General features: G+C 40.7%; 1 protein-coding gene across 1 annotated transcript in view; it reads right to left on the bottom strand.

Annotated features, from left to right (window-relative positions):
* Positions 1 to 23,526, bottom strand: part of TMEM132C (transmembrane protein 132C) — a 224,247-nt gene that overhangs the window by 97,571 nt on the left and 103,150 nt on the right. The gene's annotated exons all lie outside the window — the stretch shown is intronic.

Here is a 23,526-nt window from a genome sequence, read left to right as displayed (position 1 = left end):
CTTCAGTGGAGATTTTTAAATAACCCATTTTTATTCTATATTATATTCTTCCAGATATCAGTCGACAGGTTGTTGCTCTTCTGTCTGACAATTCTCTCTTTGTGACAGATTCCCAAGGAAATTTCTGTTTGAAATCTCCAGCCTGGAGAGAATACAGCTGTTGGTTAAGACAAGACTTTGTAACTCAGAGATGTTCTTGCAGGATGCAAGTTTCCGCCACTATTAGTTGTTACATCCTGTGGAAAAGTTAACTGTATTTACCTAGTGATGCTAGTAACAACAGCAATAACTGTATGAAAGGTTAATTAAAGAACATTTGCTTAATTAAAGAGCATTTGTATAAAGAACTCCCAGCAAAGATGCTATTTGGGCTCAGAACATTTAACTGCTGATCTTCAGTTCTATTACAAAGCATCAGGAATGAGAAATAGAGATCCTTATACAGACTTTCTCTTCAAAAGACACTGAGAGAGACCCTTCCACCAGCCTCACGCAAGAGGATGAGTACGTGGAGAGCAGGATGCCAGCTAGAAGCACGTGGCTCTGTGAGTAGCTTGACCTCAGCACGGGATGGAGAAGGCAAAGGGCTGCTTAACTTCACACCACCAGAGCACATTCATCATGGCCTCTACTCGGCAGGACCTGCCTTCACCACAGCACGGAGGCTAAAGCATGGTGAAAAATCGTACTTTTCTAAACTATTTATGCTACACAAAATATTAGTTATTGAGCATAAATCAGCATCTAACAAGATGTCGATATCTTCTCGACATTTATGAGGACTCAGCATCTAAGTTTCTTGGAAAAAGTCATCTTTTTGCATCTTTAGAGACTAAAAAGCTTTAAAAATGTAGTCATGAATGATTGAGAGTACTTGTCTTCTTGTTGCAGTTTTTCAGCAGTGAGATAAAAATACAATTAATTTAAGGCACTGAAAAAGAAAACATTTCTTCTTTCAGTATAAAAGCGTAAGTGCTTAATTCTCTCGTTTGTAACAGGAAACACCACGGAGCTTCACAGATCTCTGTCTTGCTCCAGTAAAACTAGCACAAACCTGATGCATCTTCGGTTGAATTACTCAGAATTACTCAGAAATGAAAACAAGAAAAAGTAAAAGGAGAATCAAATGCATTACTGAAGGTTCATTAAAACTCTAAGTCCCATTAAGTTTTCCAGCATATTACAATTCAAATAAATGAAAAATAAATAAACATTTCATTAATAAGAAAACACTACCACCAATCTTGAAATCTGTATAAATCCATCAGTATGGTTTTGGTAGTATGTATTTTAGGAGATGTTTGGATGTATTTTAGGATGCTGTTATTTAGCAACTAGAGAGAAGTAAAAACTGATCATTTAGATACTTTGTCCAGCTGTTCCCTGAGATGGGCCCTGAAATGGCATAACGTCAGTCAAAATGAGGTTCCTCATGTTTGTATTTTCAACAGAATTACAACTTTGTCAGCAGCTGCAAATTGCTCTTTCCCCCATGTAGCTTGACATAGTCAATACCTGGGCTCCTGTTAATTAGGATGGACATTTTGTATGGCCAAGGTTAGTGGTAAAATACACTGCCAGAGGACGAAAGACCACGGCTACAATGCCATTTTGTTAATTAACTACAGTATGGGGCATTAAGTTGAGTGGTTTTCACATATGCCATTATATAAAGCCCATTAAAAAAAAAAATATTCCATCCCAGGGTAAAGTAGGTTATGTTTAGTGAGAAAAATCAATGTTGTGATTGCACTCAGCACTGGAATTAGGGGATGAACACCCAGAAGATTGAACTTCCTAAATAAATATGCAGAAGCACAATTTGCAACTCTCCCTCTAGAAAGGGCACTGAGTTTTATATAACAAGGTCAATGGATGAATCAGAATTAAGTCAGACAGTAGTGAGCCCCATGCATTTTTAAATGCAGTCTGTATGCATATGCTACAAATGTTTTCACTTAAATTTTTATTTACTTAGTTTTTAAGTGCTAGCAAGGAAAAGTCTATTTAATTGCTTACCAAAGATTCGTTGACCTTGCTGTATGCTTGTGATTAAATATTAATTTTTTAAATCAATAGTGCCAACTTTGTACATAAAAATTTGTAAGTTATACTACCTCAATAAACCCTGAGACCGAGGATCTGGAGGACAAATTGCTTGACAGTCTCCTGTATTTACTCACCTAATCTATGCAGTATATATACATTTACCACGTTTACTTAAGGGAGGCAGGTACGATGAGAATAGACAGAGATGACAAACAGCTGAAATACTCCAGGTTTCCTTAGTGTGAGGTTCCCAGCTCCAACTGGAAAATTCTCCCCTTTGCCATGTCTGCTTATTCACGGGTAGCAGTGAATGTCCTCACACAGAGGCTTTTCCGCACAGCTCTCCAACCTGCAAGTATCCACCAGCCATAACTTGTCAGCTTGGACTTCCACCCAAAGCAGAGTTAAAATCTTCCTCTCCAACATTATTCTAGACAAGTATTGTATTTTCTGTGGGTGTCACTGAACTCCCTCAGTCCCTTTGGCTACATGCTGTCCACAGCAGCAGTGACCAAACCAAGGCCCCAGGTCTGCTGTCCAGTAACAAAAATCACCCTTTTCCTTTTCCTGCATCTAAACACAGACGCTGCAAAGCGACCCACCTACATATGCACAAAACCTATGGGCAACAGCTCATTTATTTGAGTTTGATTGTCCATGTGCTGAAAGATAAGCACAGTTTTTGATCTTTTGACAAAAGACGAAAGAAAGACCATCACTAAGGAGGGTGCAGAATACCAGAGGTCAGCTTCAATCCCACTGGATAGAGGACTCCATCTGAACACGGGTTTAAAGCTTTATGAACACATGGTAGCCAGAACAGTGAAAGACTTTCTTGCTTGAACTTCTAAGGTTATTAATTCATAGCACAGGAAATCTCTGCCTCAGCTTTGTCTCAAAATAACTGTCTCTCTTTAAATCTCTCAAATGGAGAACTAAAACATTTTGCTGGCACGCAAAACAAGCAGCATCTCAAAGACATTACAGGAAAAGTCTCCAGCAGCTTACCTAGAAATCATTACTTAATTTTGTCAAGATCAAGTAAAAATATTTACTTACACAATTTCATAGCAAATGCATTTATGTAAATGTGCAATTTCCAAGCAAATATTTTATTTCCAAATTGAAGCTTTTAGTTGTATACAAAGATTTCCATTTAGCACCTTATCTTCCTAACATGTCAAACTTAGAAATGATGCTTCTAATTAATACATTCTGATGAACTAGAGATGAAAATCTAGCTGTTCCATTTCACTGTCTTCAAATTACAAGAAATCTCAGCAGTATTTAGACGTAACACCACACAGCTGATAGAGAGAGTAACTGAAAAGCAATTGAATCAGCAATAGCCAGAGCTGAAGATGTGACTTATGATTTCAGGAGCTCAAATTATAGTTTCCTATTTAAATTTAAATTTTAATCTTGCATAACTGCTATGGCCATGGAAGGGTTCTGCCACCTGCAGCAGCTATAGAGATGGCTGAGTACTCCACACAGTTCTTCACATGCTGTATGGTTTTGCTGATGTATGCTAATCCTAGAGAGCATCACCTCTCTTGTTCCAGAGAAAGTCATCCTCAAAGCACAGATCCAAGCGGGGCTGTATTGCCTGGGTGTGCTGTGATACAGATAAGTAATCTACCAGCAAAGGGAAGAGTCTGAAGCTATGGGTTGAGGAAAGCACAGGAAGCTGATTAGGAGCCCCTGGCTGTACAGGTCCCTAACCCTTTAGGCTGGCACTAACACCCGGCTGACTCACTGGCAAACTAAGTTGGTCGCATTAATCAGTGGATGATTTAGCTTCCTGGGTGGCTCACTGGCAGATCAGATAAGCAGCCACGTCCCAGGGAAGTGCAGAAGCATGAAGTGAGGAGCGGAGAGGGGGCCAGGGCAATACCTCCAGCAGCATCCCACCCTCACCTGGGGGTTGCGCTATTGTCAGACTGCCCTCCAACAGGAACCTTACACAGCGGCTTGGCTAGACACGGCTGCACTAAAGAGTAAAAAGCTAAATCAATACTAAATTCCTCCCATAGTGAGCTTCATAATATCTGGAATAGTTTTCCAGACACTAAACCTTCTGGTTCCTGTTAGACTGTTTGTTTTCAGAGGGTTATACTTAGTTCTGCATCTTCTGTGCTCTTCATAAATGCCACGCTATTCTCAGCATGCTGTACTTTGATCTGAGCGCAGTCTGGTTTTAGATCAGTGACCATTGCTTTGTACAGACAGTCTCTTCAGCTCACATCTGTTGTCCAAGCTGCTGTGCCGGAAGACTTTTCTTTAGGAAGTATTTGAAACATAAATATTAGAGACAGATGCAGGTTCAGTCTAACCGGGGGGACTGGCTCATCTGTAAGGTAGTCCCTGGGTCACACAAGCTACAAGCTAAGCGTGGGCATGCCGTACCTCACCATGCTGGTGCTAAATCCTCTGCGTTTCCACGTGTAATTCCTCATCTGTTTATTCCACATGTAATTCCTCATCTGTTTATATTTGTCAAGTTGGTGTTTCAACTTAACAAATACTGACCCCTTTTGGTCAGTCTTCTCTGGAGCCTCAATGTTTTTTGCCACTCTTTGCTTATCCTCCCTTAGTTACCCGGACTAGTAGAGGCCCTTGACGTTACTGACTGTAAAGGTCACATTGTAAGAAGTTATTTTACTGTATCTCCTGAAACCCAGGGAGCCTCTCCTGGTGGCCTGTTTCCGGGCTGCACTTTACAGTAAGTCTCTAACCTTCCTGAGTTCTGCCAAAAAAATTTCAACTTCTTCCTGCCATGATTTAAGTTCACTCCTTTCCTTCTTTGTTCCCAGAGTAAATCAGGAGATTAAAGCCAGCTGCAGGAACCCATAAAACTCAGGCAGGAGACTAACCACAGCAATTAAGCAAGATTTGTTTTATTAAGTAAATCCTTCTCCTTTCATCTTTCTATGTGAAATGAGTTACTAGATCTCACTGGAGCTCTGAATGAACAGGACAGACATCTGCCTGGCAAACCAATATTCACCAAAAGCCTCGTTGCTGGCCTTAGTTGAGAAGCCAAAGCAGAACAGAAGAATATGACCTGTTGTGTCGACCTTTCAAATATGCCCCTTTAATTTGCAAAATACACGAACAGAGTAACCGTGATTAAGCGGCTACGGCTCTGCTTTGGGAATATGGGGGATCAGGTATCAGCTCCAGGCTTCCATCATGACTCCGCACGAGCCACAGGAGCCCTGTTTGCCTCCCTCCTACCCTAGCAAGGAGATTTCCACCCCTGCTTCACGTGGCCACCTCTTTGCTATACAGGTTTTCATTTATAAGCCATATACACAGGTAAGCAGCAAAAGAAAGCCTCAACTCAACTGGGGAATTTAGGTAATAAATTTATTAGGTAATAAATTACTGCCGATAGTAGTATTTCAGATTTGGTTCCCATTAAGAAGGCTAGTTCAAAGGGTCATCCATGCAAGAATTTTGTTTTCTTTGATTTCTAGATTTACAACATCGGTTAATCATCAGCAAAAGCAAAGATCATTCTCCTCAGAGCATCCTTTCTCCTTCAGGCATTTTCTTGCTCATGGAGTATCCAGAAAAGGCCTTCAGGAAACAGCTTTTGTAAAAAAGAGTAAACACCCTTTAAAATGTAAAAAAAGCTGATCTCTAGGTATTTAGTCTTTGCTCTTCACTCCTCCTCCTTTTCCTTCCATTTCTAAGAATGTTGGTCTATTTGAAAAAACCTCAAAAAAAAATGCCATGTCAAAACAAAAAAGACTGAAATATTTTACTTTGAAAATGCAGTAATCAAATCCTAACGAATCTCCAAACCAGAATGCTTAAGCTTCTTGAACATAGGTGTAATTCTACAAGCAGCTGAGGCAGATTTCAGTATTTCTGAAAGCTCCTCTGCTAGCTGGATCGGACTAAATGCGGCTTCCCCCAGACTGCGTGACTTCACTGTCCATCCAAATTATGTGAATTCCTTCCATTGCCAGTGAGGAATCCTGCGATTCAAAATTGCTCAGGGGCAGTTCTTTTGTAGTGTTTCTTACATAACTGAAACTCCCTGAGACCCTCAGAAAATCAGCTGTCTTTTATTTCACTGGGAATAGGTGCTTCATATCCCTTAGGAAGCTTTGAAGAGCTCAGCTGCAAGGCACGAGGTGGATGCTGACAGCTGGATTTTTTTTTTTTTTCCAAAAAAGAAATCCAATGTGCTTTGGGATGTTCCACTGACAGAGTTCTTTGGTTTGGGCCAATTTCTGTGGTTAACTCTTTGTTAGTATTACCAGTCTTCTTGTGGTGTCAGGTATTCCATTATTTATTTTAAAAGAAAAGGAAAGAGAGATGCTTTCTGTGAAGCTTGGATACTATGACTTAAGGCACAAAGATAGTCATTTAACCTGCTCCTGTGCAACCTGCTCTAGGCAAACCTGCTCTGGCAGGGGGTTGGACTAGATGATCTCCAGAGGTCCCTTCCAACCCCTACCATTCTGTGAACCTCCTAATATATCTCATGGCAAAACTGCTTTCTCCAGCACTGAATGTTAATAGCACTAGTTAAGGGATTACGGGAAAGGCAGGAGGGAAAAAAAAAACACAAATAAAAGCAGGAGGGAACTACACAACATAGAGAATCTGGATTTGTCTTCCAAGCTAAGAGGAAACCCAATCTGAATTTACAACCTGCTAACATTCTGCCTCCAGCAAAGATAAACGCTGTAAACTCCTGATGTTCACAGAAGCTGTCATGGAGCTGCTACTGCATTTAACTCCAGCTCATCCTGCTTTCAGAGACACAATCACATTTCAGCCCAGATATTACTGAGGGGTTCACAAATCCACTGGTCGGGTTGACTATTTAAACCTGAAGTAGGCTCACAGGAGCTCAAAACATAAGGGAGCTCTTGCAGTGGCTACCAGAAACTCTACTTGCCCTCTGCCTTGGCTAATTACATTCATGGGGCCACTTAGGTGGCAAACCCATTGTTAACGTGCTCAAATTATCACAGCAGTAATAAGATAAGAGACGAGACGGTCCAAGGTAGAAGAAAGCAAACTCATGCACCAAAGAAGTCCAGTTCAGCATATACCTTCTTTCTCTTAACTCCCCAATCCATAGTCAAGAATTTGTTTGGAGAAAGCACTTGTTACCAATTCCCAGCCTCAGCTCCCAAAGTCATTGGGAAGGAATCCTCACAGCTATTAAGAAATGAGGAAGAGGGAAAACTAAAAGCAGAGGAATAAGTGTTTTCAATAACAAGAACCCCATATTTGTTGTTTGTAATCTTCAATGTTTTTGTAACACTTGAGGTTGGCATCCCGAAATACAAAAACCCATTCCCACTAGGAAGGATGGAGATCCCCTTGTGATAAGCACTGTCCAGGTGTGCTGCAGAAAGACCTCCTTCTCCTCAGAGTTACAATATACATACTAATCAGCAGACAGGAACATGGAATTTGGGAGCACAAAAACACAAGGGAAAAGACTGCTTTTTTCAACCCCCTTTCCATTGCCCTTTACCTGTTACGCATGGAATCGGCAAAAAATCTGGGTTTGCAAGAAATGCAAGGGACACTCTTACTGAGAAGACCAAAGTCTTGGAGTGCCTGAGAGGTGTTTGCAGCACTGCTTTAAAACTGTAGTGCTCCTCACACCAAGCATTTTAGATGCCTTAACTGATTAGGGGACAGTCTGAGTTTGCGATTTTCTTGTGACTTTTCATTTCCTTAAAGAGTGAAGAAGTAGAAAGGTTCTTTTACAATGTGAAACTCAAAAGAACCAACAGGTACAAGTCAAAGATCCATCTCATGGACACTGCAAGGAATTCAAAAAAGCTGATGCATAATCACATCTAGGTGAAGTCCCTGAAAAGTCTTTGCTATGGGATCAGTATCTGAGTGAACACTCATTTATAAATTCCTTACAGGAGGAAACGTTGGCCACTGTGCCGTCTGCTCTGCTGTCTGTTGACAAGTGTGTTGGAATAACCATCTGTCTCACACCAAGACACGCTTGCAGAGAGAGGCAGAAGAGAGAGACAGAGATGGGCGATGAGTAAACAAAATCCTACCAGGGTGGATCCAGCGTGCAGATTCAGCTGCACAACCTAAATACAAGACCATCATCTCCACAGATCTATTTTTTTAGGATCAGAGACTCTTTTAGATAAGTAAACACTTTGAGGTTATATTCCTTACTACATGCAGTTTCTAATATTACAAAAAGAAATAATCTCTAAGCTGCATGTTTGTGACGTTCCCCCAGCTGGCAGAGCAGTAGCAGTGCTGAGGAAAATACTTACTGTTTGCAGTCGTTATTAGGATTATTACTTAGACCCCAAGTGACTTTCTGAAGTAATCTTCCCATGCAGTCCCTTTGTGGCTTTAATCCCATCCCCACTCCCCCTTCAGCAGCTGTTATGAATACAATTTTGCATCAGCCATGCAGCTATGAGGGTTGTGTTTCCTTTTGCCTTAGAGAAATATAATATTGCTGAGATCAACTGCTAGAAAGAAGAAGGGGCAGGTGTCTTTAAAACATCAAGAAAGAGAGGAACCACTCAGACAAATAATTGTTTCAAATGTTACGCAGTATACTAGGTATTTGTACAAGCGATGAAAGAACAAAATGATTATCAGGTGGTTCATCCCCAAGATGCAGCACTCTCTTTTGTACTCCAGTTAGTCTAACTTCAGTTGACTCAAGGATGGAGCATTTTACCATTGCCCTGGAGAGAACCCCCTCCAGACAGCAGGGAGTTTGCTGACTCTGCGGGTGCTACAACAACACGTGCTTCATCCATTTATAGTCCTGCCTCCTCTCCCTCGCTCTTTGAAGTACTGAGCAGCACCAACCAGGGGCAAATTTTGGCACAGATGAGTGCCAAAACTGCAATGAACAAAGCAGAAAGACTGCTAAGATAGATAACTGTAGAATAAAACAAGAATTATGGCAACACGTTTCCTTTACATCCCTTGTACCATGACTCCAATATTTGGTAACGGTTCTTGCTTTGCTCATCATAATCCTCACACTTGTGTACAGTCACTGTAAGGCACATTGACAATGCTGCTACTCCGGATTTTGTTTCAGAACAAGCACACCTTGTGTTGTAATCTGCATGCAAGAGTGTGACTTTCATACACAAAGATGGTCTAAGGGGATACAGCCGATAGAACCGCTAGCTTTTATGTTTGAATTGAGTCTTAATCTAGTAAATGCTGGAAGTGATCTGTACTACAGCCTCCAAATTGGGTTCTTTCATGCTTTAAGTTTACCCAGCAATAGCACAAATCCCTGTGCCCTGAGGCAGTTGCTGGTAGTTTTTCTATTTAGGTACAGATCTGAAGCCCCTGAGACTGCAGTTAAGTCAGCAAAAATACTCCTGCTGACCTTAAGGGCCTTGGATCAGATGCATAAAGCAGACACGGGTTTCCGTGGGGTCATCGCCTGGCCCGTCAGAGCCAGTGGGCACTGTCAGCAGGCAGGGCACGTCATGGAGCTCGTGGCTCAGGAGACAGGAAGCAACATTAATAAATTACGGATGCGATGTGGCTCAGGGAGTTCAAGTAATGTAGAAAGCTACTTTCATCATCCTGCAGCTTCTTTTGTAATTTAAACCAATATTTCTCTTTTTTCCAGAGGTGACTGATAGACAGACATACTTTTCTTATCATTAAGAAATACTTCAAAACCTGGTGGGTTTTACCTTATATGTGCATGTATACACTTGTCCACAGACACACACACAGAGGATTTCATACACAAAGTTTTCTTGTTCCTCTCCACTTCGTCTTTTCCATGTCTGTTCCCCCACATTCACATTCTCTTGGCTTTGTATACTTCTGCATCTTCTCTTGTAACACTCCTTTTTCACTTCTCTCACATTTATTTTCACCTTCCTCTTTCATCTAGAAATTCAACTAAACCAGCCAAGTCACCACTGAGTTACAGTTCAAATTCCAACCCATCCATTCCTGCTATCCTTTAGCTGCATTGAAAGGGCACCCTGAATCTAGCCCTAGATCTTCAGCTTCTTATTTGTCTGACCTTGGTTTGCAGTTGTGTCACATCACAGTGCAAAGGCATTTATTTTATTTTATTTTGTTCTCCAAAAAAACGTAATGCCAAAAAAAAAATTATACAGTTGTTTTCAATAAGCATGGACTCACGGCCAATTCATTGAGGCTGCCAGATGATAAAAACACAGACAATGAGGGGTGCTCTTTGGCAACTTTTCCTGTCCAAAAGCATTTGCTAAGTTAAATGAAAAAATTCTCTGAACTCCTACACAATTTCTTAGTGGAGAAACTACGTCTCCACTTCATGATTACGCCTGCTGTCCCTCCTAATCAGTTACCTGCTCCTCTTCGGGACACCCTGTTTCTGGCTTTGGGATACACTGTCAGAAGGCTGAATTGTCTTGGCTGGATCTAAATAGCCTTGACTAATGTATTCCAACAAAGGGAGCCCCTTAAAGTCTTTCCGCATTAGGTAAGTGGTGTCCAATTCCTGTTACAGAAAACCAGGAATAAATATCAACTCTAGGAGAAACAAGCCTGTCCAGCTGTAGGACTGTTAGACCAAAGGATTAGGTGCAAGAGCACAGGCAGCAGTTCACTTGGAAGTTGCTTTCCCTTTTCTATGTTTGGTTTGTCTTACTCCAGGCTCAAGTATCTAATTGTAACAGCAACTACCACTGCAGAGCATCTCAACCAACTCTGCCTTCTCCGCCCACAGAGGGCTGTCAGAGCCACATTTAATACTAATTACAGACTATCAAAGGAAGGGCTTTTCCTATAGAAACTCACCAGCAAGAAAGAAAGGGAACAAGAATCGCAATCAAATAAAAGCACAACTTGACACTTTTTTAAACAAGGCGCTGTTTGCCCTTTTCAAAAGGCTGAGAAGTTTTTGCATGGAGATGGGGTTGCCTTCGGAGTGAGTGGGCAGATGTCTGGGCATTGGAAACCACAAGCCTTCTCTTCATTGCTCTACAGTTACAGGACCAGGTTTTACACCTTCAATTTGCCAGGCCCATTTAGGTCACCAACATTATCTCAACAACGATTGTTGGACATGTCCAAGGGCAACTGTTCCCTTGGGCTACCATCAGCCATTTCACCTTTTAAGGACCCTGAGCCTGCACTCAAGGACAACTGTGGACTCTTGAAGCCATAATGAACAGAGTGACGTCTTGAGAGGTCAACAAACTGCTGAGCTCCTTTGACATACTGCAGGAATCAGCAGGAAGATTCTGGGATGTATCAAAAGAAAACCAGCTGTCAGTGAAAGCCAGGGGCAACAGCTTGTTCCGGGATGCAGATATTAAGGTCAGGATATACTTAAAAAAAGAAAAAATACCCACAAGATAAAACAGATCAATACATTTGTAACTCTCATTGTGTTTATTCCTTCTCCTTGTGAGGATTACAAATCAGCATAAATCACATTCCCTTTATCATCTCCTGGGGAGTCTTTTTTTTCCTCTCGATGACTCTCCCCAAAAGTCATTTCAATTCATCCAACTGCAGCCAGCTACTAACTGCAGGGATGAAAATCATTTTGTTTCAGCTTGATGCAGCAGAAAAGCACTAGACCTAAATAGCATATGACAGGGCAGAACACAAGCACCTGATTTAGGGTTGCACAGGCTTCAGCAGCAACAAAGGATTTGCTTTCTGAAAATGCTGAAGCAGCTACTCTCAACACTGGCTGTATCAGACTAATAACATTCAAAATGAAATGTTGGGTAAACAAGCCCACGCATGGATAGGTGAACACACACGCAGAGCATCCCTGCTATGAGACCACAGAACCTCGATCGTGCCCTCTTAAGTTCTCCAGCCTCCCATGCAATTTCTGTTTATAGTTAAAGCCATCTCTAGAGACAAGAGTCTTGCGCTGCAGAGATAAGGTTGGAAATGTCATGACTACTTTATAATGGTTCAAACAGCAGTTGCTAAACAAAAAGAGCACTAATATATATATTGTTATACATCCTTCCGCTTCTCCCTTCTAATTTGGGGGCACCTGATTCATCATTTTCAGATGCTCAGGACTAGCAAAGCTGCTGCACATTCTTTTTTTGGGCCAAAAACCAAAGAAAAGCAGCATGGGCTTGCAGTGATCCTCCACTCCATTTTTATGCTGTTCTGCAGAGTACTAGAAATTGGTGAGAAAAACTTGGTCTACAGGCCTCCTCTTCTTGTAGTAACAACCAGGCTGTCATTGTGAGGGATGTTTTAGCACTGGCCCCTATCTACCAGAAAGCTGATGATGTTGCTCAGCAGCTGCGGAGGGTGGTGTTACTGGGCTTGCACATCACATATGCCAGTCTGTTTAATGACTTAGCAAACCTCTACCTGTCTCCTAAGCCATCCACTTCCTTATTTGAAAGGCCTTAGATAAAACCACTAAGAGGTATGGGGTATACAACAACCAAGGATATCAAGAAATGACAAGTACAAAGAGAGGAATATGAATAATATACAGAAGAGGCCATTATTCTATGTACTGAGGGAAAGTGTTTCTGCTCCTTACAAAAGGAAGGATTTATCTTCCCCTGATCAGAGGTGACAAAGCTAGAATGTTAATGCTAGAAAAACACAGGGAGGGCAGGAAGAAGGCTGCCAGCAATTTCACTTTGATTTCATCAGCCAGTCATGCAATTATACATTTATTTTTTTTGTGAGCAGCAGACACTTTCACACTTGGAATATCCCAGGGGAGAGACAAATTACTAACTCTCAGAGACCTTTCTACAAAATTCGACACATATTTCAGTCAAGCAAGACATCGATGTTCTCGATCTCTTGTCCTTTAGGCCTGACACAGCTCATGTTACTGACTTTAAAGGGGACAAGACTGGTCATCAGGTACTAAGTCTTCTCTCAGTGACATAAGTTTCATACAGACATAACTCAGGGCCAGCTCTGATTCTACCTTGCTGTGGGTGATAACCAGATCAGGCAATTACAGTACCTTCTCTCCATCTATCACTAGATCTTCTCCTGCCCTGCTCTACTCCATGTGTCCCTGTGAACTTGCAACTGGGGATGCTTATTAGCTCTCAGCAACATCTACTATGTCAGAAAACATCACGTAAATGCAATTATAATACTTCTATGCCAAAGCTAGCTCATACGCACCTACTCCATCCTCTGCTTTAATGCTCACAATGCTGAGTTTAATATAAACGCCACCACGTCAGTGTGAGCATACTTCAAGCAAATGCAGAGGTGGTGAGGCAACCCAAACAAGACTGGAGATTGGATATCATTATTATTAGCAGAAATAGCAGCCTCAAGAGAAAAGCTAGAAGCCCTGCTACGCCACTGTACTAATGTATTATTAGAGCTTATACCCCAGAAGAGTTTGTTAAAGGGACACAGAAGGGAAAAATTCACACCATAAATTGCTGGAAGAGCCCTGATTTTGTTTGGATCAAACTACTCAAGGTCCAGGCATTACCTATGTGCATATGGAGGTGAAAATTTATCACAATCCCATAGACCCCTTGTTTCTGTCATTGGCAGGGAAAGGGGGTGCTAATTTTCAGCACGGAGAACCACTAGGCTGAATAAATATTAACAGTACAGTTGCATCATATGGAGCAAAGCTGCCATGCAGTTAATATGCAGAAAGTGTGCCAGCCTTGCAATAAACCAACAGTGCTACGTTGTAATACTGAAGTATCGACAGTAGTATGCCGGTCCACAAGATCACTTGTGACTTCATTTTATGTCATATGCTGGTAGGCTGTTTTCCCCCTTTTTATGATATTTCAAGGCCATCCTTTCAGCATAGAAAAAGTAGCAAAAGAAGATGAGACAGACCATTTCAAATGTTTAATTACTGTTACTGAAAAGTAGCAGTGGAAAGTATCCGAAAAAATCTCTCAAAATTAACACTAGGTATGTAAATTTAGGACATCTTCCCCAACACCAAGTAGATGTAGCAGAGACACAGGGGTGGACTGCAGGATTGGCTGCTTCACCAGCCAGCTGAAATACAGCTACTAAAGTATGCTTTTAGTTGTCATCTAATTTAGTCTTTCACTACCAACCTGCTCTCTCAATCCAATTTTACTAATTTTTAAGAACCTTTGCCCTCCTAATCCTATTATATTGGTGATTTTAAAAATGATTTTGCTGCAAGTCATTCACAAAACAAACACCACCCCTACCACCTGCTTCTACTCCTTCTTCCCCCCCTGCCCCGAACGATGACCTTCCACATTGACCCCTGAAAACTCCTTGGTACTTTGAAATTTCTCGAAAATAGATGCATATTTTTGCCTTTTTGTGCAGCCCTTCTGGTTGGAATTTCCCAATGCAAGGGTGGCATTTGGAAGACTAATGACCTATTTTTTTTTTATTTTTTATTTATACCTCTGCTGTTCACAAAGCTTAAGGCCCCAGGATGAACGGATCTTCCCCAGTGCATGCCGGGTCCTCTACTGGCTAATGCCATTTGTCTAAAGCTTCTGGTAACAACCAGGACTGGGAGCTGAGCTGCAGTAATACCAAGGGTAATGCGAGGTTCACAAAGGCAATAAATCCATTATGTGAATGGTAGTAGGGAGATTTAATTTTTAGTGATAAGACAGAGAGTTGAGAACTAGGGGGGTTACAAAGTCATTACTGGATGGGAGAAAGGTTTAAAAGAACAAAATTGTTTTATTTATACATTCGTATTAAATTTTTTACAAATGGAGTTGAATGAGGGAAGAAAAGCAGGAAAATAGTATTTTAATTCCTTTAGTTGAATATCCATAGTATATTTTAATTATTAGGATTTGCCCTCTATCTACGTGTTAAATAAGGCTTTGTAGCAGCAGTAAATAATGTGAACCTCCCAAAAATATGAAGTCACCTTGCAGAGGCAGAATGAAGCATGTAAGCTGATCTGTGCTTTCTTTATTATGATTTCCATATGAGAATGAAAAGGCTGCTTTCACAGACAAGGCTGAGGCCTACGGGCACACAGTCTGAAGAATAACATCACCTTTTCATTTATAATCTGAACAAATTTAATGTAGAAGCTATTGATGGAAAATGAACTTAGAACCTCACATTTCTATTTTTTCCAGGGTAGAACCGTACTTTAAGTCACAGGCTTTATTAATGGAATAAGTGTGTTTGTCTCTTGCAGGCCTGAAAAATAAAGCACTGAGAAGTAACATATGGAATATGCCTTGGGCAAGAGATTTTCTCCTGGTATCGCTGTTTTCCTAATAAAACTGAAATCATGGCATGAGTGCACATGTTACTGTAAAGTGTTTCACAGGGGGTGGCCTAAAATAGAGGCACCCAAAAACCACAGACATTTTTTATAATATTGCTAATCTCAACTGTTCAAAACACAATGATCTGGGATCCCCAGACTCATGAGATGTGGAGGATTTTTTTATTTCCTTCCATGTTCTTCACTTCTGAGTCTGTCCTTTCATTTCAAATTCTTGGGGAAATTTCTCTGAGTTTCCTCTGTAAACGTAAGGGCTCGAAACCTCATTTTATAATGGAAAGTTGCAATTCTCCTGCCATGCCACAACTGCAGCAGGGGATGCTCCTACAAAAATAATCACTGAGATTCACAATTTCCTAAGGAATTTCAAAGTTAGCAATACTGATGTTAAAAAGCATGGTGGGTGTAAACTTACAATTCTACAAATTCACCTGAGCTTGTTTCCAGGCGCATTCAATAGCTGTGAGGGGTGTCAGACTGGTTCTTTGGCTGTTACCACTGCACAGACAGACAAGTGGAACCCAATCTAGACACACACATCTTGGAGAGCCTGTCTCAATTTAAAGCTTCCCACTAGTACATCTTAGGCCTTTGAACCTCCGCTCTAAGATTCCGAGATACAGAGCTCTCAGTATCTCTTCTGCTTTAGGCAGTTCTCTGCCTTAATTTCCCCACATTCCTCTAGGTAGAGCTTCACTACGTGACCTCAGAGCTGTGTTGCAGTCTCTCAGTCAGTATCAGTAAGGAGCTTTAGGGCAGAGGAATGATAAGCATTTTAAGTACAAGGACTACAGAAGACCCTCAGGCACTGAGATTACCTTTACTTTTGAGCATCTCTGATGCAAGTCCCAGACAAGCAACATGGTTGTCTTATGCTCAGTAAAAATTTATGTTCTTCCATTCTCATCCCTGTATCTAGCTAGGCCTAAGACCAAACAACCTGGAAAACATTTGTTCCAGTGAGAAGGTCATGTCATTCAAGATGGCTTTTCCTCTTGAAAACGGCGGTGCAATAGGTCTGCCCAAGCCAACAGTTTAACTTTCATTGAGTCTATTTTGATTCCAAACTCACAGTGCCAACAGCTCCAGAGGAAAGTCCTTTCTGGTTTCTTGTTTCACACTTACAGAGTGGCTGACCGAAACCTAGGCAGGGAGAGAACTGGGAGTCTCTGAAATGCTATAGAAGGGGAATGTTTTGCAACAAACAGTCTGATAAAACATCAAACCGCTTAGAACTGCATCATGTCTCTTATTTTAGCTCTTCAGTTGCACACAGTGATCCACAGGCCCTACAGATACTGCCTTTTTATTATTTTTCCCCCCCAAAATTGAGAAGAAATCAAATGGCTAACTTTCCAGCTTCAGTCTTCACTGGGAATCAGTTATCACATGAAACAAACTTAAGTAGAGATATTTCTTCCAAGCCAATGAGTTAATAGTTCATGGTTTGGTTTAAGAAGATGGGGTAGGAAGCCGACAGGGGTCGGGGTAGGGGCATAAGCCGACTAGCAACCAAGGGAAGAAGCCCAGAGCATCTTTCACGTGTTGAACAGAGCCACATCTCTCATGGTGTGTTCTTAATTCAGAACCAAGCTGTGCCACAGCGTGACTCAAAGAAATGGTACCATGGGCCACAGCAGTGTCTGAGCAATGTAAAAATTGTGGCATATCTGTGCAGATTTGCCCTACCGCTCAGGACAGGGTGTTACTCCTAGGTACAGTGTTGTGTTGATACAAGAGTTTAGTTTTCGAGGTCTGAAAGCCTGCATAAAAGTGTAGTCAGCAGAGACAGCAAGGGCTAGAGTGGCAAAAATTGTCCACTCCAAGGAAAGACAGGGGTTTGGAACTGTTCAGCCCCAAGGAAAAAAAAAGAAAGGTTTCATGAAGAAATACCAGATATACTACACTGTCATATTTACAATAGTTAAGAAAATCCCATCTAGCACCAGTGAAGTCCATGCATTACCTACCACTGAGAAAGAATACTTGTCTGCGCTGAGGCACCTGTAACAGACCAACTTCATCAACTAATGAGCAAAAAAGCTGGGATGGAGGTTTCCCTCCAAAAGATTTCAAAACTCCTTGTTCTAATAAAATATAGAACAGTGATTTTTTTTTTTTTCCCCTCCTTTTTTTCACTGTTAGCATCAGATTCGTCAGGAAATATCTAGCATGGAACCTATTAGATGATTCCCATATACTACTAAGCATCAGGAGCTTGTGTTTATACCGTATGCGTCACCTTATGTAGAATAGTTAGCATCAGGAAATGTGTCTTGTGAATTGCAAAGTATAAAAAAAAATTCTTTTCTGTAAATGTTTTGGCAGCAAAAAATGTTTTGCATAAACTTCAGATTCCACAGGTACACATCACTATGTGAAAGGACATGTGCAGTTCTGAATCTGAAGCAGAAATATAAGTAATTACATGGAGGAGACATTGAACAACAAAATGTAACAAGCCAAGCTGCAATTAATGTCCTGTTCCCTTCCGAGAATTTAGGTAATGAATCTGATTTTACACTTTATGTTTTCAACAATGTCTGCAGAGATAAAGTAATGGAATGTCCATTACCCTGGCATAAGATTGACATATTCTCATAAAATGCTTTGTGAATGTATAAATAGCATTGAACACGGAACAATCAAGAGCATATAGCATGTGTAAAATATCCATAGACACCTCATCTTTTCTATTCCGCAGGAAGCAGCAATGCGAGCAAAGAACTGGATGGTACATTAAGAGGCATTTGTGCATTTCAGCACTTCTGTCTTACCTGAAGGTGCTTGATAAATCCAATACATATAAATAAAAAGGAGAGGGAATGGAGTACAGGCGAAGCTTCATGCTGATGCTGACTTTTCATTGCTAAGGTTCTAATTCAGATATGGTCCATATTAATATTATTTATAGATGATTATCAAAGATGTAGCACTCGCAAGCAGGAAAAGCATTTTTGTTTATGATCCAAGCCATGGTAGCACTGTTTTGTAGAGGGCAGGCAGCTCAAAAAGGCTGAATGACTTACCCAAGGTCACACACTGACTAGATGGAAAAAAGGGAACAGAACACATTAACACCTGATTTCCTTTCCCATGCTGTCTTGTACACCATCAAATCTAGTTATCAAGTGACTGGTTTGTATATTTGAGTTGGAAGCCTGTCCGCTTACAGCAGGAAATATCTCCTGGTTATTGGACTCTCCAAGCAAAGGCCAAAGAGCAAATAAATGATAGAGTTAAAGCAAGACGACTCCAGCTACAAAATGCCTGCGTGAGATACTATTGATAAAGCTTTCCTTCCTCATACTCCACAGCCATGTAAACAGATAAAGGATTCCAGGTCAGAGGCATTTCCCAAACCAACTGTGCAATCCCAGACACAAACAAATAGTGAAAGCAGAGCTTTCTGATATTTCTATCAGTCCAGAATATTTACTGATTTTTTTTGGTTATAACTGATACTGACATGGTAATTTTCTCTCTTATTCTCTGTGTTATCGCATTTATGAAGTTGTCAGTCCTTCACGATACCCACAGCAACTTTTATAAGATGGAGATCAAATTTTTTTAGCTTGTGAACATCAAATATTTTATGAACGCAGGTGGACGATGTGGCATTTCCAGAAAAGCTTTACAAATTGTGCAGTCATTTCCCCTCCCCATTTCAGGATGGGATAAACTTAATGAATGGTACAGAATTGCTCTAGAATAAGCCTGGCTTGTTTCTGATGAGCCTTTAACTCACCTAGAGTGAAATCCACTCCCTTACACACCACAAGCCTGAAGCCTACTCACCACTTGAGTCTTCAAAATAGGATTAGCGGATTTAAGTTACACAGAAGCTTTGCATTTTCCATCTAGTTTCTTAATGAATTTTTGCATTAATAGGAGTGAGCATTACAGCCAAGCATACAAGCTTCTCAACAGGGCTGTTGAGCAGACAGTTCCAACCACAGAGAACGCATGACCTCCCCAATGCTGAGCAGCAAAACGTTGTTTGCTTTTGTGCTGAGACAGGATTTGAACTCCGATGCACAGAAGTGAAACCTAAGTAATGAATTTGTCCTACCATTTCATTATTATATGGGATTTTCTAGCTTGCCCGTTTTGAGTTGGTCTCAAAGCCAGTCTTGAATAGCTTACTACATACTATCCTTTAAATAGATCTAACTTAGAAGCAGTTCTTGACAGCCTCAGCAACCCAGATCACATAAACAAAGGTATTTAAGAGAGAAAAATGAACAGCCCACGTTAATTAGCAGCTATTTACTCCTTTTAATAAGCAAACACATAAAAATGAAAACTGGAAGTCACCCCATCATCACAAGCCATGTTAATCTCAGATACCCTGCTACATCAAAGTTTACAAACTATACTTGTTGGCATTTTATGTATGCATGTAGGTCAACTTTTATCCACAGATCTGAACACAGTGTACAAGCATTAGCTAATTAGATTTCTTGCAACTACTGTAATATCAGAAGTGCTCAGAAGAGGGACAAAGGCAGGGCTAAACCACAGAACCAGGTCTCATGAGACCTGCATTTCAGATGGAGCTCTACCACAGGCTGCCTGCACAACTGCTGGACTTTTACTATGTAGCAGCTCCATCACAGCATCTTTTCCAGCTCTCATAGGTAGGTTTTTTATTCTGTAGCATTATATGCCTGGAGGCATTAGTCACAATCAAAACACTAGACAAACTGGTAGGGGGAGAAATTTCTACCTGCTTGTCAAGGTGACTAATCCAGAAGACACGAGTGCTGCACCGTGCCCAGAGAGATCAAGTGCTTTGTCTAACTTGCTCAAGTCTGCAGGAGAAATGCAAACTGAACCCCTATTTCCTATGTCTTTACCTGCCAACATCAAAAAGTCCAGAATGCCCTGATTTACCACACATACACAAATTACCTGTGCAAGTACATCCTGACTAAGTCTGGTACAGACACGTCTGTTGTTGTGTACGCACGATGTAAAATCTGCGCATAGAATAACCGTTTATCTAAGGTACATGACAAGCTATTGGGAGCCACCTCTTACCATTCATACAATTATATTTCCTAGAGGGCTGCTTCGTGCTTGGGTGGGAGCAGAATAGCAAAGGCAGTAGTAGGTATACGTAAACCTGTAAAAACAGAAGCCTTTTGCTCCTGACTAGTAGAGATGAATTGTATATCTAACCCCTTAACTGCAGTGTCAGTTTATTGTCATTATTTCAAATTTGTAGTGTTAGGAAATACTCTCTTAGGAGCTGAAGTATAAGTACAAACTGATCTCACTAATTTGCAATTCACTGAAGATGACACATCAAAAAAGGAGGAGTGAAGGCAAGGGACAGCTAGGAATGGAACGAGGCCGTCTTAGTTCTCCTCTTTAACTTCACGGAACATTTGAGAAGAAAAAAGAATAAATGCAATATGAGCATAAGGAGGTCTAGTCTCCAAACCAGACACACGCCTGCCTCTCATTAGAGTTCCTGGGAGATGTAAGCAAGCATCTGTCAGGAGAACCAGACCCTATGAAAAAGTAGTGATATAAAATCCCAGATCACTTCAGAGAGGCAATAAAAACAATATGGAAAATTTATAACAATCCGGTGTAATTGTTCAAAGGTAACTGCTTCAAGGACTCTTATGAGGCTTGTAAAGGTTTTTCAACTGATAAAAGAGGTACACCATTTTTAAGATGGGATAATTTAAAGCACTACTCAGCACAGATTTGCAGGAAAACAGGATACTGATGACTGTGTTGATTGCTGACCTCTTTATGTAAATTTAAAGAGAAACCATTCTTGCTAGTAAGATATATTTATTTTTGCACAAAGCATTTTTAAATGGAAAAATCCATTCAAGCCCTTTAAAAATTCAACAGTTAAACACTAAAAAAAAAAGTTTTCAAGTTCTAGACTGACAGCTTGCTTTGTCTGGGTGCAAGAAGATATCTATTGTCTCGATCTATGACATTTTCAGAGCTTTATGCAAGAAAGGTACGACATCCATAGTGGTCTGAGCACTGCTTGGCACGTTTATAGTTCAAGAATGCTCATCTTTGATCACACAGGTCAGGGAACTACATTTGACAGCTGGAGCGGGGGACTATGAACGATGTGGTCTAGTCCTTTCTCTGCTATTTACTCACTCTGCTACCACGTTGTTTAACATTTTTATGCATTGGTCTACCCTCTAAGTAGAACAGGCATGAACATAACTTTTGAATAACATACAGGTGCCCTGCTAAGGCTTAAAAGAATAATTTAATTTTAAATCAAAAGTCACTATAATGTTGCCTAACAAAAATTTGAAAATTATCATTGCTTGCAAAGAGTACAGCCTGTTCTGAGTTCTACTATATTCTTGGAAACTGTATTATTACCTGAAAAATACTTTTACGAGTCTATTTTATAGGTTATATATTAAAATAATTCCTAGCTTCAGGAGATTTAAATTTAAGATATTATTTTTCCCTTGAAAGTATTAATTTCCCTCTGAATACTTTCTTAGTCTATTCAATCACTTCAGAATTTTTCTGTTATTAACAATGCATCATTTAGCCTCATTTTTATTTTAATCATAACAGAATCAGGCCAGGTGTTTATGCCTCTATCTGATAAATGTCCTTCTTCAATATGTGAATGTATAAATATGCGCAGAAACCAGCACAACAACTACTTACCTTCAAAAAGAAATAGTAAATGTTGTGGGGTAAAATATCCCTCACTGGGAAGGAACATCAATACTGTAAGCATAAAACATACAATGGATCTTTTACAGCATGTTTATTTGCAATAATATAGTTGTCACGCTTACTTGTTTATGCCTCCTTTGAATTTTCTGGAATTACTGCTAGAAAATGTTAAAGCCAAAAAGTTAGTTACAATCACCAAACCTTGCCATCAATGACTCAAAGAAATGGAGCAAACCTGTGAATTATAACAGCGTAAATCGAGCTCAGGCCACGAAGAGTAGCACAAGCTACAATCATACTCCTCGGCCAAGCCACAAATGATGGGGAAGCAAGAGAGTTGCTCTCTGTAAAATGGCCAGTGTGCTGCAAATTAGGTGTCAAGGTGTGCGCATACTTTGGTGAGCCTCCAACAGCATCGTTTGCTGCCTAGTGAGCAAGGACCAAGAATGATGCATAGGGGGTGTTACGTGTAGGCACTGGTGCCAGCTTTGGGAGTAGGCACTATGAATAAAACAGTTATGGAGGTGCAGATCCACCAGGGAAACGGAGGGAGCCTTTGTCTCTCCATATGCACAAGCTACTGATGTGGTCATGGCTATGCAGTGACATCTTCAAAAGGGATGCAAGCCCAGATGTACTGGCCTGCTCTTACCAGTACACTGGGAACCAGAATTCCTGTGACAGATTAAGTCCTGGATAGCTAAGGACCAATATCCTAAAGGGCTTTCCAGGGAGACAAAAGCCTGTCATTTTTCTGCTGAGAAGTGGTGCTTTTATGTGCTAGAAATGTCAGGTTTTAGACTGAACTACTTAAAATTAGAAACACAAAAAGCCAGAGAAAAGACACTGAGATCATTAAATCTTTATAGGTACCTTAAAATTCTATTGACAAGAAGTAATAGAGATTTAAAAAAAAGAATGATGGAAATGTGGTAGCCAACAGCCATTGCATCACAGCTGAAAAGCAAGAAAGGGTCAGAATTATTTGCAAAAGTTGCTGGTAATTCCTGGTCTGACTTAACTTGCTGATCTACTTTATATACTAATTGGCGAAAGAAAAGATGATGCATTAGGATAGTACTTAAGTGATCCATATTTTATTATAGTTAGCTTTATGCTCTCTTATTGATTTTGTACCTCTCTACTCACATTCCCCTTCAACTGTCCCCAGATCTCCTTTCTCATTAGTATTCTTTCCATAGCATCACAGAACAATACAGGACAAATGACCTTGGGAGACATCTAGTCCCGTCTCCTCCTCAAAGCAGGGTCAACACTGAACTCAGATCAGGGTGCTCAGGGCTGTTGGGTTTTGAAATTCTCCAAGGACAGAAGTTCTACAACTTCTCTGGGCCCCTTTTCAATCTTCCTTCTTCCTCAGGCCACACAAGCCCAGGGGTGTCATGCTCTCCTCTCAGGGGCTACCAGCACAGAAAACTGATTTTCAGTTCTCTCCAGCAATACCCATACTTCCTTTCCTTGTCTCTTCGGTCTTGTGCTTTAATCCCTACAGTAAGTATGAAGACACAGCAATGTAGCTGAATCAGAAAAAC

Source organism: Chroicocephalus ridibundus, chromosome 13 (genome assembly GCF_963924245.1).
Source record: "Chroicocephalus ridibundus chromosome 13, bChrRid1.1, whole genome shotgun sequence".
In the NCBI taxonomy this organism is placed as follows: Eukaryota; Metazoa; Chordata; class Aves; order Charadriiformes; family Laridae; genus Chroicocephalus; species Chroicocephalus ridibundus.
This window is presented reverse-complemented; position numbering and strand designations above follow the sequence as displayed.